Raw genomic sequence first — 14,559 nt, forward strand, 5'->3', positions numbered from 1 at the left:
AAGTGTGATTGGGTCATACTTTCTGGCTTTTGTACACCTTCGTAAGTCTTCCAAGAACATTTATGGCTTTTTTTTTGTCAGTTTTAGAGCATTTTGGCAGCTTTAGATTTTGCGTGTGTGTCATATTTGAAAAACCAATGCAACCAAATGGACTTTTCTCATTTTAGAAAAGTGTTACTTTTGGGGGACATGTGTTACTCACAAATGATGTACCAAAATTTGTAATTCAAAACCTAAATTCAGAAGGACTTCTTGATTCAACATGCCTTCCATTACTGAAAACACAAGGCATCAAAATTTTTTCCAAAGGATAAAGTAATAAGGTCTTGATGATATTAGATTTAAAAGAAGGAATAACTGTAACTAAGTCAGAAATTGAAATGATAAAATTATGACACAAATTTTAACTCAGGTCAAATGTGGTAATGTTCTCAGTATGACAATATATTTCATGTAATTCATAACATATTTCATAGAATTCTTAAGCATTTTTCTCTATGAAATGGAAACAAATCTTTTCTGGCTTTCTATGAGATTTGAAAATAGTCAGGATATTCAAATTATCATATTCGGGAACTTATTGCGTTACAACTCCTGCTTTTAAGGCAGATTGCACAAGAAGAAAATTAAATCTACAACCCAGTAAACAAGGAAAATTTTGTTTTATAACAATGAGAAACTCGTTTCTTTGTTTACTATGTTATTTGATATTCAATTTTTTTTTTAATTCTCATGGATTAACTCATCAAACTTTAGCTGCAGCAGTATAAAAACCCAGACTACATCAAACATATTCCTTCTTTAAGAAAACTTTCAAATTTCTTGCCTTTGGGATGTATTTCTCATTTTATAATCCTTCAGTACACAAACACAAACCCTCAATACACATAGATACATGCTTTTTTCTGTGGCATACTAGCTTTCTATTTGACCTTCTTTCAACGTCTATAAAGCTGAACAATCATCTAAATTCTTTTTCCATCCTTACCTCTTTTTCATCTCGGTAATTTTCTACACTTTTCCTCTAGCCTTCTATAACTTTCTATATCCATCCAAATCCTTTAACTAAAGCACATTTCATATGTTTAATCCAGCCTTAGTTACTTAAGGAAATGTTGGAAACTGCTTTTAAATTCACTTATGATAAAACGTAAAAAATTGTGTCAGAGCAAGTTCCTTTTCATTAGTTCTTGGGAATATTAGGATTACTCAATTTCTGTAGGTGCTCATTTATCACCAAACCAATCAGAGTAAGTTCTTTGAAGAAATATTATAATTTAGTAATACCATACGGAGGCTGGAAATTATTGTATTTTCATAACGTTGTCTTTGGCATGCAGTGTAGGATTTTTAGAGAAATAATTTAGAATAATTTGCCCTTTTTTAATGCTTATGCTACACCAATGAAAATAACTTATTTTATTTTCAGGTGTGTTTTTAAACAGAGCCATTTATATCAAAGTTCCCTAGGATAGGTATTAAAAGCCTAGACTATGAAACAGGAGTAAGAGAGAAATGAGCTGAAATTTTAGAAAGCCCTATGAAAAAACTTTAAAGTGTTCAAGAGGAAACCTGTCACTTTGAGGACTAGGGTGCGCCTGACTGAAGCCATGTTCTTTTCAATTGCCTCATATGCATGCTTAGATGGATGGATTTTATTTAGATTTTTTCACTAAAGCTAAAAATTAAACAAAAGGTTGCCAAGAAGAAAGAAAAGACAAGTGCAAGTAGGAACTCATTTTCCCAAAGTGACCACTGAAATTCTAAATTAGTGTATTAGGACAGATTTTAAAAAGCACTTGAAAGAGAGGTTTGTTGCCTGGTTTCATTGAAAAGGAAGTAAGTTCAGTCAGCTTTGTTATCAGAACCAAAAGGAGGAGCAGCTGGCAATTCAACAGAGGGGAGTAGGAGTTGAAATTTAACTCTGCAATTCTTTATTCTCTTTAGCAACTTAGAGACAGTGTCTTGCAAGAAAGTAAAACCAAAAAACAAAAACTGTCTAGAGGGAGCTCAAATAAAAACCCAAGTACAAACTTTGACTTGCAAGAATCAAAACAAGAACAAAAAACTAAACGAGAACCAAACAAACAATAAAAACTTCAAGAACCAGAAGAAACCTACACTAAAACTCAAAAAACTTTGATGCAAGAAAGCAGAGCTCGTTTTCAAGAAGTTATTAAGCAGACTATGAGAAATCATGGAGTTGGAGAGCAAGGTCTGGGTCCTGAGCATCTCAGGTGCCTAAAAGATAATGCACCATCGAATCCTACTTGTGACCCCAGATAAGTAAAAGTGCAAGCTAACAAGAACTCTGTAAGGAGAGAAATGATAGACTTTATTGTAGAACAGAAAACAACCAATGCAACAGCCCAGTTTGGAGGCAGCACTGAGAAGTGCCCCCATGTTGCAGTAGCACTGGGAGGTGCTGCAAACTCTGAAAAGGGAGGAAGGTTTTTATACGTGGGGGCTGGGTGTTACACATGTGTCACATATGAGTCACAAGTAAAGTTTTCACAAGCTCAGTTAATCATCATGGACTTTCTGTGAGCAAACTGTGTACATAAACAGCTTTCTAGGGAGCATATGGACATTACCTTGCTGGAACATTCTATTGCTTGCTTATTCATGAACTACGACTTTGTCATACATCAGTTAAGAGTGTTCTTTCTAAGAACAAAACATTTATCATACTACCACTACATACTTGTTCACTCAAGAGGTAGAGGGGACACATATGCTGAAAGAAGAGGACAAAGGGGACATAAGACAAAGAGAAGTTTGGATTCAAATCTGTGTCAGTTAGTCATGTCAAGTGTCTCAGTTTTAACATGTTCTTTCACAGGCCTTTTTTTTTTTAATGTGAAAAGTGTATTTGTTTCTCCTTCATGCAGCCAATTGGAAACCGGCACTTTCTTTTTTTCTTTTTTATTGTGCTTTAGAAGAAGGTTTACAGAACAAACTTGTTTCTCTTTAAACACTTAGTACACATATTTTTTTATGACATTGGTTAACAACCACGCAACATGTCAACACTCTGCCTTCTCCACCTTAGGTTCCCTATCGCCAGCTTTCCTGTCCCCTCCTACCTTCTAGTCTTTGCCTCTGTGCTGTTGTGCCCCTTTAGTCTTGTTTTGTTTCATGGACCTGTCTAATCTTTGGCTGAAGGGTGAACCTCAGGTGTGACTGCATTACTGAGCAGAAAGGATTACAGGAGACATACTCTCAGAGTTTCTCCAGTCTCTGTCAGGCCTGTAAGTCTGGTCTTCTTTGTGATTTACAATTTTGTTCTACATTTTTCTTCAGCTCTGTCCCAGAATCTCTATTGTGATCCCTGTCAGAGCAGTCAGTGGTGGTAACCAGGCATCATCTAGCTGTACTGGACTCAGTCTGGTGGTAGATGTGGTCCGTTAGTCCTTGGGGCTAATCAGTCTTGTTTTAGTCTTCTTCATTCTTCCTTGCTCCCAAAGGGGCAAGACCAGCGGTGTATCTTAGATGGCTGCTCACAGGCTTTTGAGACCCCAGATGCTAATACCCAAAGTAGAACATAGAAGATTTTCTTTATAAACTATGTTATGCCAATTTAGCTAGATGTAACCACAGACCATGGTTCCCACAGCCCTCAGCTCAGCAATTCAGTCCCTCAGGGAGTTTGGATTTGTAAGGAGCTTCCATGACCTTTTTACATGCCGTTTTTTAAGGCCACTTTTATTCTGATAAAATGAGTGGATGATGGGTTTTAAGCAGTGAAGTAACTCCATGTGATTATGTTTTTAAAAGGTCACTTTGCCAGTTCTGTGGAGAATGTTTTTTACAGCAGGAAGAATAAGTACAAGGAGATTTGTTAAGTCCCTTTTCTCAGGCTACATGTAAGAAATGACAATGGCTTGAATGTGACACCCCCCCAAAAAAGTCAAACTCATTGCTATGGAGTTGACTCAGCCAAGTAGCGACCCTATACGACAGAGCAGAACTGCCCCCAATAGAGTTTCCAAGGAGTGTTGGTGGATTCAAATTGCCAACCTTTTGGTTAGCAGCCATAGCTCTTAACCACTGCTCCACCAGGGTGCTGGACATGAGTCTAAAATTTATATAGGTGCCTTGCCAGAAGTAGCAAGGCTGAATAAATTCAGGGGCTAAAATCTATTTTTATACAAAGTTTCTTAAGGGGTAGTAGTTAATGCTGGAATCTGTTTTTGTGAACATTTGTTAAAATCATTATGAAAAGTTCCAGAAAGAAATGAGAGACAGCACACACAAAAACTTATTCTTTCCCATACGCAGGGGAGGGATGTCCCACCAAAGGTACTTTATCTTAGCCTACAAAGAGGCTATGCTATAGGAAAATTACGCTCTCACAAAGCAGCGTAGTGCAATTTCCTCTTGACTGACCTGACAACCCATTCCAAGTCACTAAAGCAAGAGTGGATGTTCCCAGGTTGTTCCCAATGAAACATCACCCTAGTAACTAAATGGGTATAAAGTCAAGGAAGACTCCTTAAACCAATCATGTATTCCCATATGATATGTTTCTGGCCTTTGACAATAATGCAATTTTTCTTAATTTACTTCCCTCTGTAGTAGTATATTAGAGACTCCCTGATTGTGATTCAGTGGATTCTGTTAGTCTCTTGTGTCTGGTGCACACTGGCACATCTCTCATTGCAACGGTCACCTTTGTATTTGCTTAATGGATATCTCTTTTCACCAAATTTGATTCTGGGATCTTTTTCTCCAATGCCAGACAAGATGGTGGCTGTCAAGAGTAGTAAGAAGTAGTCAGAGTCTGGATATATTTTGAAGATAGAGAGAAGGGAAATTCCTCACAAACTGGATGTGAGATACGACAGAGAGAATAAAATAAATGATGACTTCAAGGTCTTTTAGCCTGAAAGAGTGAAAGAATTGAGTTGCAATTAACAGAAATATGAAAGACTGTATATAGTAGGATTATTAGAGAAAAATGGGAGTTCAGTTTTATACATGCTAACTTTTAAATGCCTAGTATAAAACTTCCAAGTGGTAATGTCAAAGAATCAGTTGTATATACAAGATGTGAGGTTCATGGAGTGGTCTAGAATGCAGATACACATTTGTGAGTTGTAGGCATATAAACCAAAAAACCAAACCCGTTTTCATCAAGCAGTTAAGGGTTTGTCTACTAGCCAAAGGGTCACCAGTTCAAACCCACCAGTCACTCCATGGGAGAAAGATGTGGCAGTCTGCTTCCAGAAAGATGATAACCTTGGAAACCCTATGGGGCAGCTCTACTGTGTTGATGATTGAAAGCATGAGAATGGGTGAGATTACCAGGGAGGGAGTACATACAGAGAAAATGTTCAAGGACCAATCTGTGGGACATTCTCCTATAGAATGGGTGAGGAGAGGTGACACCAGCAAAGACTATTGAGAAGAATGAGGCAGTGAGGTAGAAAGGCAGTCAGGACAGCAGTGTCTTGGAAGTCAGAAAAAAAAAAAAAAAAGTCTTAAGATAGTGTTTCCTGACATTGAGAAGTTGTCTTATTTCCTTCCAGCTATTTTTTTTTTTTTTTTTTTTTTACTGTTACAGGAATACCACAATTGTTTTCTTTAAGAAGCAGAAGTGTACTTTCTCACAGTGTAGGAGTCTGGAAGTCCAAATTCAGGGCACAGCTCTAGGGGAATTCTTTCTTTCTGTTGGCCCTGGGGGAAGATCCTTGCCTCAGTTTCCATAGCCTCAGAGTTCCTGGGGTCCTTGTTGATCCTCACATGTACTTCTGTCTTCCTCAGTTTGTCCTCCCTTGTCACAGGGCCTAATCTGTTCTTTTTGTATCTCAAAAGTCATTACATTTAAAACATACCCTACACTGATTATGGCCTCATTAACAGAACAAAGAAAACTGGTTCCCCAATGGGAATAAATTCCCATGTATAGGGGTTTGGATTTCAACACAAATTTTAGGGGGACACAATTGAATCTTTAACAGAAGTCAAGGAAGAGACGGTCTTGAAAAAGTGAGAAGCAGTCATTGGTAATCTTGACAAGAAGTTTCCATGAACTGGTGGTGTCAAAAACCAGAATGTAGTGAATTTCAAAACTGGAGCTAGGAAATCTGGATAATGCTCTAGGGGATGTTATAAAGCCATCTGAGAAACAGGGTAGTAGCTAGAGGGATATGTTGGGTCAAGAGAAACCTTGTTAAGTTAGGAGACAGCACATGTGAATATTCGTGGAAATAACACAATAGTCAGGAGGCTATCCAGAGGTTTCCCGTGCTCATCTGACTTTGGTACCGTTCTAGGTCTTGGGGATCCAGAAAAAGAAAAAAAAATCTGTCTTCATGGACAGAAATTGTATCATGGACAGAAGTCAACTTGTAGGTTAAAAAAATGGAAATATGGATTATATTTGACTGTCCTTATTTAATAAGTAGAAACACCATGTTCAAGAGTACGAAAGCGCATTATAAGGGATGAATAAACACTCAGGTAGAGGAGATAATCAGGTAGAGAAAGTGCTTGATGGTGTCAAGGAGTCACAGTGAGCTGGACCCTGAGAAAGGCACAAGGAAAATGAGATGCTGAGATGCACAGCGGCCATCAGAGGCACACCCCATCTCCAAGACCATCCCCACTCTTACCCTGGTTTTCTTCACTCAAATTTCTATCTGAAGGCTTTGTATCACTTGTTCCAAAAAACTGTGCCCCCCCACCCCCCTTTAGAGGGGGAACAAAGAGTGTATAGGTATTACTACCTGAGGATTAGGGAAATAAAGTCGACTATTGACCTAGATTTGATGTCACAGAGGTTATTTTCAACGTGCAGCTGGGTGTACAGTGAGGACAGCAAGATTTTTTTCTTAATCAGAAAACTTTTCCCCTTGGCCAGTACGGGGATTGAACCCGCGACCTTGGCGTTATTAGCACCACGCTCTAACCAACTGAGCTAACCGGCCACCTCAGGGAGAAAATTTTTTTATGTTCACACACTAGGAAGATTTTTCACACCTTCTTCACTCATCCAAACGATACTTGCTTTTACATAATCTTAACTATGAATAAATGACACTCCTTTTTCAAGCTTCTCTGTATGTTTTTTATTTCCTCTTTCCTCACTCCCGCAAAAAGAAAAACAAAATCTCTACCTCCAGCAGAGATGAATTCGCTTCTCCTGTGGAAAATAAGAAATTCTGGAGCCGTCGATTTCATCCCAACAGAAACATTACTAGAGAGGGCTCCTTCAGCCTACCCCAGGAAGCAAACCTTTGAGAACGATTCAGACACCTCAGGAGAAGGACCTGGTTGATTTGGTCCCTGCTGACGTCCTGAGAATTCCCCTCCTGACAGGAAGGAACGTCCCAGTGGATCTTCCTTGCCTGTTCCGAAATCCTGGGCAGATGACCCTTCTCTGTGTTCGAGAAAACGCCCTGCAGCGTGGATCTCTGTGGGTCCATTTTGCCATTTTATTGTCATTTACCGCTCAAGTCCCTCTTTCCTTTCCCTGAGGACCAGGACTGTGTTGTCTCGCTCTTCACTCCTCTAGGGTCCCAGGTGCCTGCACAGCATGGTTGGTTGGTCAATAATTTCAGTTCGAGAATTGGAAAAAGCGTACAGAATATCATCTTGGCTGATAATCAGGTTTTGGAAAAATAAACAAAGGCTCTAGATTTTGCTAACTGGCCAATATATTCTTTTAAACATTACCTGCAGTATTCAAACAGTGGAGGTCTTGACGCTCAGATTATTTCGGAGGTTTCAAGCTGCTCTTTTCTAGCCACCCCCATAAAACGTGGAGGCTGGACTGGAGAAGCGCAGACACCACCATCTTCTCCCTACTGATCTGGGGGCACCTGCCATCATACACTAGATACTGAGTGTGTGGGTCCGCTATACTAAGCGATGCTTAAGGCAAAACCTGGAAAAAGGCGACTCCCTTTACCTAAGCAAAAAAGGGAATGTTAAGGGAAGATAGTGAAAACGGCAGGAAGAAGAAGTAAAGAAAAACGTATCATTGTTTTCCTCCAGTAAATCAAGTAAATGCAACAAGAAACTGTAGACTAATTTAAAAGAACTAGGCATGTGTGAAGCCGAATATAAAGATGTGTGATGTCCCAGGGATGAACAATATAGAGTCCAGTCTTGAAAATCACCCCTCCCCTGTATCTGGCCTGCAGCTTGACATTCCGGGGTCATATCCCTGCAGCTAGCTGCCCGGCCCCTAGTGCGGACTCACGGGCTTCCAGAGTTCGGTCCTGAGGGTCTGGGGCTCTGCTTCCTAAAGGGTAATTTCTTTCCCTAGAGGGGCATACACAAGAGTAATTTCCATGGGACAATACTGAGGAGTTTCTTAAAATTAAATGCCCCTTCCTGTCACCAGCCCGCCTGTGTTTGTAAAGGAATGGGGTCTATAAGGGAAGACTTTGATTGTTGTGAATAGTGGAGTTTGCTTGGACGTCTTAATAGGCAAAAAGTATGAGTGAAAGAAGTGTACCGTCACCGTGAGTATTTCCTGGAGGAAAAGACGACTTTGAGATTATGCAGCCTGGGACATCTAGAAAAACTATTCTGTACAGGGAACTTGAGACTGAAGGCCAGTTTCATCGTAATTGCGGTGATTGGGTTTGCCCAATATAGGAAAGGCCTTGCTTGCTATGAAACACGGTGGGAAAACATCGTTTTCTGAGCTTAGAAATGAATTAATTTTGTACCGGAGATCCTTCCTCCTTACCGAACATATAAAAAGCAACCACCCATTGCCATTAACCGAACATAGAAGAGTGTATATATTGTGACCAAGGCAAGAACTCTCCTGCCCTCTCTGTTGGTCTGGGCTTGAAAGCAGTACATCATGTCCCTAGAGACGCTGACACTCAGGTCTTCGCCCACCCATAGCCGGTGCCAGCGCCTCCCCTGCCCGCTTCCTCTCTGTTTCCGTGGCTTCCAAGAGGGTGGAGGCGGGTCTCAAAAGAAGGCCCCTGCCCCAAAGATCCCTGTCTGCGTGGAGCCGGTGGACATGGCTCCCTTCAGATTCAGAGCGTGGAATGTACAGGTTTTCTGTCAAGTGAGGACCTCAAAAGCTTATCCGCTTTGAAATCGACCCCTTGGGACTTCCGGTGTCAAATCAAATGTCATCAGGAGTCTCCATCAAGTTTTTTCTTCATTCCAAAGGTCTTGTTCATTTGGTTTAATCAACATGATGTCATTAATATGTTGAGAATTCTTAAAAGGGAAAGACTTTAGGGGAATTATTTATATAACTAACGTAAGGCTAAATAAAGCAAATTTTAAAGTAATGTTAAACATAATGATTACCATTAATTTCAAAGAGCTTTCGACAGAACATCTAATAATCTTGGAATATTAAATAGTTAGGACATACCAAGAATATATCAAGATTATTAAGTTTTTTCTAACTTCTGAATAGTAATGAAAAATTTCATGGGTAAACAATGTGAATTTCCCAGTTAAAACGCTTTCATGACACGTTGGAAAGAAAGTGTCCACAAACATTTTGGGGATCTTAGGATTCTTACTCTGTCCTACAGGGTCGCTGTGAGTCAGAATCAACTCCATGGCATGGGTTTGGTTTTTTGTTTTTGGTTAGGATTCTTGGAAGGGGATTCTTCCACTGAAAGTATTTGCTGCCCTCTAGTGGGAGTTGGTGTAATGTTGAAAAATGAAAGAAAAGTTCTTTGGGGAATATTAGCTTAAGTATGAGACAATGCATCCAGAAAGTCTGGTTGGGTCAAACTTTTGTCTTTTTTGGCTTTTGTACAGCAGAATAAGTCTTATAAGCACATTTACGATTCCTGGGTCATAGTTAGAGAGGCCTGGTGGCTTTGGGTTGTGCAAGTGTGTGTGTCTATGTTTTGGGGGGGGGGTGTGGAGTATTTGAGAAATCAATGCAACCACATGGATTTTGCAGCATGTTTGAAAAGTTTTACGTTTTTTGGAACATGTGTTGCCCACAAATTATTTATCAAAATGTATCAAAATTCATTATTTTAAGGCAGGAGACAAATGGGATATATGAATATTTATGGAAGTAACATGAAAGTCAAGAGAAAATTAAGAGGTTTCATACATTCACTATGGCTTTGGCATCATTCTAGGTCCTGGAGATCCAGAAAAGGAAAAAACAACAACAAAAAAATCTCTCTTCATGGACAGAAATTAGAGTGGAAGTCTATTGATACCTTAAAAAAAAAGAAAGAAGGAAGGAAAATATGCATTGTGTCTGACTGCGATTGCTATAAATCTATAGGGATTAGTTTCAGCGGTAAGAAAGAGCAGTGCAAGGGCTGAGGTGACAATCAGGTGGCAGAGATAATCAGGTAGAGAAAGTACTTGACAGTCCCATGGAAACACAGTGTGTTGGACCCTGGAAAAGGGACGAGAACAAGGTGTCAGAAGGCAATGGCCTCCATGCACACCGCCCATCCCCAAGGCCATCCCCACTCCTAGCCTCCTTTTCTTCACTAAAATTTCCATCTTATGGCTTTGTGTCACTTGTTTCAAAAATCTCTTTGTTTCTTGTCTTCACCATGCCCATTTTTGAGGGGGAGCAAAGAGGGTAGGTGTCACTACTGAGGATTATTAAAGACATACAGTTGACATTTGAACTAGATTTTATATCAGAGTGCCTATTTTCTCAGTTTAGCTGGGTGTGAATCGAGTGCAAAGTTATTTGTGTATTTATTTTTAATCAACAGAAATCTTGTTTTCCTGGCTCAAACATAGACCAAAGCTGGGAACTTGGCATTATTAACACCACACTTTAAACAAACAGTCCAACCAGACAACTGTTTAAAAAAAAAAAAAAAAAGTACTCTTTTACATTCAGATAGATCTGTCTTTGTTGTCTTCCTCTTCACTCATCCAAAGGAGACTGTCATATACATAATCTTAACTATGACTAGATGACACTATTTTTTCAAGCTTCTCTTTGTGCTTTCTCTTTCCCCTTTCTGCACTCCTGCAAAAAGAAAAAGAAAAGAAACACAAAAACTACCTCCACCAGAAATCAGCTGCGCTCCTCCGTTGCAAAATAAGACGTTCTGGAGCTTGTCTATTTCTTCCCTAGAGAAACATTGACTAGAGAGTGCTCCTTCAAACTTCCCCAGGAAGCCTTTGAGAAGGGTACTGCAACCCCTGGAAAGGATCAGGTGGATCAGGGCGTGAGGATTCCCTTCCAGACAGGAAAGAGGATCCCGATTGTATCCACCCTGTGCGTTCCTGTATCCTGGAGAAACGGCCTCTTCTTTGTGCTCCGTGAAAGGCTAAAGTTGATTAATTTCCAATTTAGGGCAAAATGTAATAGGCAGAGTACCTCTGTGAAAGCACCTAAAGAGACTTTTTATCTCCTGAGCCTTGTATGGTCCATGGATATTTAGATTCTCAGGGCACTAGTAGGGGATAACATTGGTTCACTATATTAATGACGTATGATTCATTGCCATATGAATAGAGAATGATCCAGCTCCAAAATCCCATTCAATGTATGGTTTCTTGACCACTCCTGGCACAAGCTCTGTTCACGTGGATTAGATATTTTTGTGCAGGAAGTTTATTAGGGAATGATATGGGAACACCACCTGTAAAGGAGTGACGGAAGCAGGGTTAAAGGCGGAAAGTTGACAGGCAGCAACAGAGGCCTGAGCTGATCCCATGAGGAGCCTTGGAAAAGGGAGGGCCCTTCAGAGTTAAGGCAAGAGAGTCAGACCTTTATAGGTATGTATTGAGCATCCATTACTGTGGGCTGTTCAGAGAGGGAACATGGCCTTGACTGAGGCGGTTCCTTTCAGCTGAGGGCAATTCCTAGAGAGGACCTCAACTTTGTGCCATGAGGGAGCAACACTTGTGGCAGCTGGGGAAATGAATGCCTTGGTCCTGAAAGGAGGGAACCTGGGTGTCACAACCCAGCACACAACACAGAGAACAAGGTTGGAGGCAGGCTTAGCAGGCAGCTGCTAACCAGCAGAAGGAAGGTTGTTAGGTTACTGCAGTAATTCAGGCAAGAGATGTAGATAGTTGGGTCAGATTGGTAGCAGTTCAGGAGCTGAGAACTTTGTAGCATGTCGCAGGAGCACCAACAGGACATCCTGACAGGAAGAAATGTTGTGATGCCTAGGTAAGAAGTGCATTTCATTATCCAGCTTTTGATTTTAGAGGACACTTGATTCATGAAACAATATTATATCCAATTTATGATTAATAGGCACATGAACCTTCATACTAAAAAGTAATGGAAATGAAAGTAGAAATTCTACCATTGATCCAATTCTTGAAAAGCTCCCATAGGTAATAAAAATGGAAAAACATAATAGCTAAAATCATAATCATGCTATGACTATTTCTTTTATATAGAATTTTAAAATATGGAAGTTATTACTAGCTTAAAATAATAATTTCAGATGAATGTGGGATTAGATTAATTGATTACTTTGCCAAAGGCTTGCTCTCATTTAAAATGGTAAAGATTAATTTATATGTTTTTAAATGGCTTCTTTTCCCACAAGGAAGAATTAGTAATCTTTTGTCAGGGCCAGTGATGTCAAGGAAATCCATGTGACTCTGGATGAAATCAATTTTGAAGACAGTGTCTAAAGCAGAATCTCTCCTAACAGGCTGTAGAACTCTGTGTCCCTAATGAACTATTTTAAAAATATTTTAAAGAATAAAACAAAGAAAAATATTGACAAAATTATGCTAGTAGTATTTTTTATGCCCTAAAATATTTATTTTAGAAAATGAGGTCAACTTCTCTGAATGAAAAGTAGGAATGGGTTTTTTCCCCAAAGTTATTTAGCTAGTGAAAGTGAAGCATAGAATCTTCCAATTCATCCCCAAGTGGTGGTTTCCAGTTCATAGCGACCCTTTTCAGAAAAACACCCAGGCAAATCAAGACAAAAAGGAAAGGCTTTTCAACAATTAGTGCAGGGACAATTGGATATCCACACACAAAAAGAAGAATTTAGAGCCTTCCCTCAAACCATACACAAACGTTAACTTGGAATCCATCTTAGGCCGAAATGTAAGACTTCAAATTATGAAAGTTTTAGGTGTAAACACTGAAGAAAATCTTTGTGACTTTGGGTTAGGCAGAGTTCTTAGATATAACACCAAAAGCACTATCCATAAAGAAGAAAATTGACTAACAGGACTAAATCAAAATTTTGCACTTCGAAAGACACCATTAGAAAAATGAAAAGACAAACCATAGGCTGGGAGGAAATATCCGTGAATGAAATACCTCATGAAGGACTTGTATCCAGAATATGTAAAGAAATTTTATAAATCAATACTACTAAGATAAAGAACCAAATTTAAACACACAGATGATTTGAATAGACATTTGTCCATAGAAAACATACAAATGGCTAATGAGCACATGAAAAGATGTTCAACATCATAGTTGTAAACCTAGAAAAAAAAAAGAAAAAAGAAAAAAGCCCAAACTCTTTGCTGTCGAGTTCTAACACATAACCACCATATAGGAAAGTAGAAGTGCCCCATAGGGTTCCCAAAGAACAGCTGGTCAATTTGAACTGCAGACCTTTACTTAGCTGCTGTAGTACTTAAACACTATACAACCAGTGCTACTCACAGTCATCATGGATGTATAAATTAAACCACATTGACACACCACTTCACACTTACTCTGTGCCTATACCAGAAAACATAGATAATAACCTGTGTTACTGATGTTGTGGACAAATTTGAACTCTCATACAGTGCTGGTGGGAATGCAAAATGACACAGCCACTTTAGAAAACAGTTTCACTATTTTTAAAAAGATTAATAATAATTTTAACATATTGTTGTTACCAGTTGAATTGAATCCTCCAGAAATATCTGTTGAAAATTTTAACCCCTGTATCTGTGTACGAAATCCCATTTGGCAATAGGATTTGTTTGTTCTGTCAGTGAGGCCATATCGGTGTAGAATGTGTCCTAAACCTACTAACGCTTGAGATGAAAACAGCAGATTAGACTCAGAGACAACGGAGCACACACTGGGTGGAAGACAGATGATACCAGAAGACAACGGACACAGGTGAATCTACGTAGAAGCACATAAAGCAGCACAGGAAGTAGGATTGCAGGCTGCTAAAAGGTTAAGTTGGCTCCACTGGGGATTGAACCCAGGATCTTCTGCGTGTAAAGCAGATGTGCTAACCACTACACCATGGAACCACTACAAGTATAGTCCCATGGACATCCAGAACAACTAACAAAACTGTATTGGAAGAAGTACAGCCAAAATGCTCACTAGAAGTGAGGATGGCAAGACTTCCTCTCACATATGACGTGATATCAGAAGGGATCAGCCCTTTGAAAAGGACATTCTGCTTGGTAAATGAGAGGGTCAGTGAAAAACAGAAAGACCTTCAATGAAATGGACTGACACAGCACTGCTACAATGGCCTCAAGCATAACAATGGTTGTGGGGATGGCACAAGTCCTGGCAGTGTTTTGTTTTCTTGTGGGGTCTGCTGTGAGTCAGAACCAGCTCCATGGCACCGAAAAACAACAAATCAAAAAGTTCAACTAGATGAGGAAGGACCTCCCCTCAGAAACACA

At 39.6% G+C, this 14,559-nt stretch overlaps 2 non-coding genes across 2 annotated transcripts; both read right to left on the minus strand.

The window, feature by feature from the left end:
- Nucleotides 1-6,858: 6,858 nt before the first annotated feature.
- TRNAI-AAU (transfer RNA isoleucine (anticodon AAU)) lies at nucleotides 6,859-6,932 on the minus strand. Its single transcript has one exon. It is a non-coding gene; the product is annotated as a tRNA-Ile (tRNA).
- Nucleotides 6,933-14,099: 7,167 nt separating this feature from the next.
- TRNAV-UAC (transfer RNA valine (anticodon UAC)) lies at nucleotides 14,100-14,172 on the minus strand. The gene has a single exon. It is a non-coding gene; the product is annotated as a tRNA-Val (tRNA).
- Nucleotides 14,173-14,559: the final 387 nt, after the last annotated feature.

The sequence above is a fragment of the Loxodonta africana genome, chromosome 1, assembly GCF_030014295.1.
Source record: "Loxodonta africana isolate mLoxAfr1 chromosome 1, mLoxAfr1.hap2, whole genome shotgun sequence".
Lineage (NCBI taxonomy): Eukaryota > Metazoa > Chordata > Mammalia > Proboscidea > Elephantidae > Loxodonta > Loxodonta africana.